A 3918-nucleotide genomic window follows, 5' to 3' on the forward strand; every position below is an offset into this window, starting at 1 on the left:
TTACCCGTCTTATAATCGACCGAATTTGATATTAATCGAGAGCAGAAATCATAAGGCACCTACAATATGTGATGATAGTGATTCTAACGAAACATACCTTATTATAGGAAGCTTTAGATTATGTTAATTTAAATATAAATGTAGTATAAATTAATTTATTAATTAAACAACTAATAAAAGTGAAAGTAAAAAAAATAAAAAAACTTAACTAAAACACGAAAGAAACAGTTTAAAAAAGTATCTGTTAAAAAGAACAGTCGAAACAGAAGCAATGGAATTTTCAAGAAAGCAGAAAGTATTTTTTTTATTACAAAAGTGGCAATGCCGGATTTGACTAACAGTAAATCCTTATACCTGCGTAGTTTCTGCACCTTAAAAACGATTCATGATGCTACCAGCAGTGTTGCTACTTTAATGTGGTCTGAAAACATCAGCTGCAGCGGAAGGAATAAAACAGTAGCTTGTCTTATTTCATTAATCTACTAGAGAAGAAACAAAGTATTCTCGAAATTGTTGAAGAATTGACTTTATGGTCTGATAATTGTGTCGGTCATAATCGGAGCATGATAATCGTTATGACTTACTTATGATTATTATAAGGATTACCACACTAAAAGGTGATAAATCACAAGCTTTATGCTAAAATGCAACATGTACCTACGTGGAGTAAGATGTAATCCATGCACAAATAGAAAAAAAGGGAACAGCTGAAAACAATGCAGATTACTAAACTAAGAGATTGGTCACAGTTTACAAGAACATGCGAAGGAAACAAAACTTTTTGATAAGTTTGATTTGGCACTACAACATATTTTTAAAGACCACATCCCTTTACAAAGGTGATATATCAGGACCGTTTGTTATATCAAAAAAAAAATAAGAACGGCGGGGATTTTCAGATTTCGGAATATATTACCTGGCTACAAACTAACTAACGCAATAATGCTGGGTGTTATTATTTTATAAAAACTACTTTAAAGAAGACTTTTTTGTATTTCATTAGTATGTTATAGGTACATATAAACTTAAAATTCTTCCCCGCTTCCGCCCAATATACGACATAATGAGAAACCATTATCCACTGTAAAATATAACCAACTTTTGCAGTAGGTACCTGCTGACCTCCATTCTTACTTTACGTACCTAATCATTTTAAGGAAAATCAGGCTATGTTGGCATGTTTTAGATTTCTATATTTATGTAACCGTCATGTATGCAATTCCACAAAAAATGTTTGGCCCACTGTAGGTTTCTAATTACTTTCTTTGTAATTTTTTTTTCCAATTTTTGGCCGTTGTTTTTAATTAATGGGCTTTATTTGTGAATTTGTAAATGTTATTTTCATTCATTCAGAAGTCACAAGGTTTACACGGATGCAATGGTCAGACTATCGGGCGAATGCAATTATTATGTTTCAGATCTAACTAATCAGTTTCAGAAAAATCAGATAGGTACATTGTTGCTATCTCACAAAACTCCTAAATGATTTTTGTGAGCTAACTACTGTGATCTTTTGTCCGAATATTACTTATGTATAATCAGTTAAGACGTATTATGAAATATTAAGTAATAGATCCGACTTTTATTTCAAATTTGTAATAGTAAAAATTGCAGCCATAAAGTCGGTTTACAACTTATGCACGCAATTTTTTAGCACAGTTACGAATATTACCAGCATATAGTCGCATATCGTCCATTTTGAAGAAATTGTGAGTTTATATTTTATTTATTAATGATAAAGTATTTCTAGTAATGGTTAATGATAGGTACAGTTAAGTGTTAAATATTACAAAAACAACTGAAATTGTATCTCTAGTAGTTTAGAAATTATGACCCGATTTCCCTAGCATTTTTGTTTTGGCTCTCCTGAAAAGTAGCAAAAATCCACATCCGACCTTATGATACTAGAGTCGAGAATTTATTATAATAATTAATAGCATGATTGTTTCATAAATTAAAGATGCATTATTTTATTATTACTCAATATGGGATTTGGAATTTTAAAATTCTAAATTTCTGGTCTGGTCTGGTGGGAGGCTTCGGCCGTGGCTAGTTACCACCCTACCGGCAAAAGCCGTGCCGCCAAGCGATCTAGCGTTCCGGTACGATGCCGTATAGAAACCAAAGGGGCATGGGTTTATTAAAAACTGCCATACCCCTTCCAGGTTAGCCCGCATCCATCTTAGACTCCATCGTCACTTACCACCAGGTGAAATTGCAGTCAAGGGCTAACTTGTATCTGAATAAATAAAAATAAATAAATAAATAAATAAAAAATATGAGAAAGGACTTGCTATCGCTCCATGACGTGTCAACTGTCATGTCAAAAAGTACCTCACCTACGGTTTATCCTCAGAATACAGAATGGTTTATCCTAGAATAGGTGGGACCAATAGGGAATAAAATAATAATTCTATGCTAAAATCATACTAATTTTGACACGACAGTAATTGACACAATATAGAGCAAAACGAGCAAAACATATTACCTATATGGCAAGTTCTTTCTTAAAATGTAGGTAACTAATTATTATGCACTAAACCAGTAGGTAGGTTTGTAACCTGTATTCACAGAGTAAAGAAATACACTGGAAAGTGGAAACCTGTGTTCTCAAGTATTAGTCCCGCAAATAAATTGCTAATGCGCGTGACTACCATTTTAGTGACGTCAGCACTAGACTGAAGTTTCGAGCTGATGGTATATTTTTATTTCGGTTGGTAAAATGACGTCATTTTGATGTTAATGAGACATGGTTCCAGCGCAATTGCAATTTACGGGACTTATATTTAAGTTTTGAAATTCCTTAGTTGTAAAAGTTCGGAAAATATCACTTGTCGAGTTCACTCGCACAAATGGCCGATTTTGATTTGATTTTCCGAAAATTTAACTTTCAGCTGTCACTGGATGAATGGAGCTGTGATCAATTCGTGTTATTTATGACCAACTACGCTGCGATACAGATCGATATTTGGAGAATCGATATAAGTCGTATCCGAACGTATAACGATCATTACAGTAACTATAGTAACGTTAATTTTGTATCTATAGCGTAACGGCGTATAAAGTAGAAACGGGTAACATTGACAATAAAGTAGCGGAAGTTTTTGCGATGCTCTAAAGAAGCTTTGCGGAGCGTAGCGAGACCAATCATTAATCAGATGCTTTGCGTATTAAAAATGTGGTTAATAAATAATATATTTTGTGAATTTATATTACAACAATTATTTGCAAAACAAATAAATAGTCGTATTAATGTTTTTGAGATCGGATTTTTGTGCAATGACAAAGTTCTAACTTTGTGACAATTGATAGATCATTTTGGTACCTAACAGTTACATCTTTTGTTTATTGGGGGGGAATCTAAAGACATCCGTCGTTCTGGGTATACCTGGATAGTAAATATACTTATGGACTAAGAGCTAGCGCGTGCCAGAACTTTGTTATTTTATAAAAGCTGAAAGTTTATCTGCGTATTGTCCCCATCACAGGGAGGAAAGATCAACGACTAATGGGATCATGGTGGCTTTGGAAGATAACAGGTAGGTACCTAATAAAGGTTTAAAAAATCTTACGTCAAAGTATGTCTAATTTTTAAGGTCTGGCATGCGCTGGCCACTCTATATACTCCTTGGAGTAAATGTATTCTGCGGCGCTGGCTCTCTCTCTATTAGGGTTATTCCTACTTTTGGAACAAAACTGCTTTTTCCTATTAAATGTTTTCTCCTAAGTTACATAAGTATAGGTAGGAAATAAATCGAGAGCTGCGCGCTAAACTGTTAAAATATTTGTTCCACTTAAATGGGCTGGTTAGGTAGTAGGTATACCTACATAATAAAAGACTGCAACAAAATTACGTTATATTATTATAATTATCAATTTCATATTATATAACGAAAACGAATTATGAGGTTACTTTGA

The sequence above is a fragment of the Maniola hyperantus genome, chromosome 8, assembly GCF_902806685.2.
Source record: "Maniola hyperantus chromosome 8, iAphHyp1.2, whole genome shotgun sequence".
Lineage (NCBI taxonomy): Eukaryota > Metazoa > Arthropoda > Insecta > Lepidoptera > Nymphalidae > Maniola > Maniola hyperantus.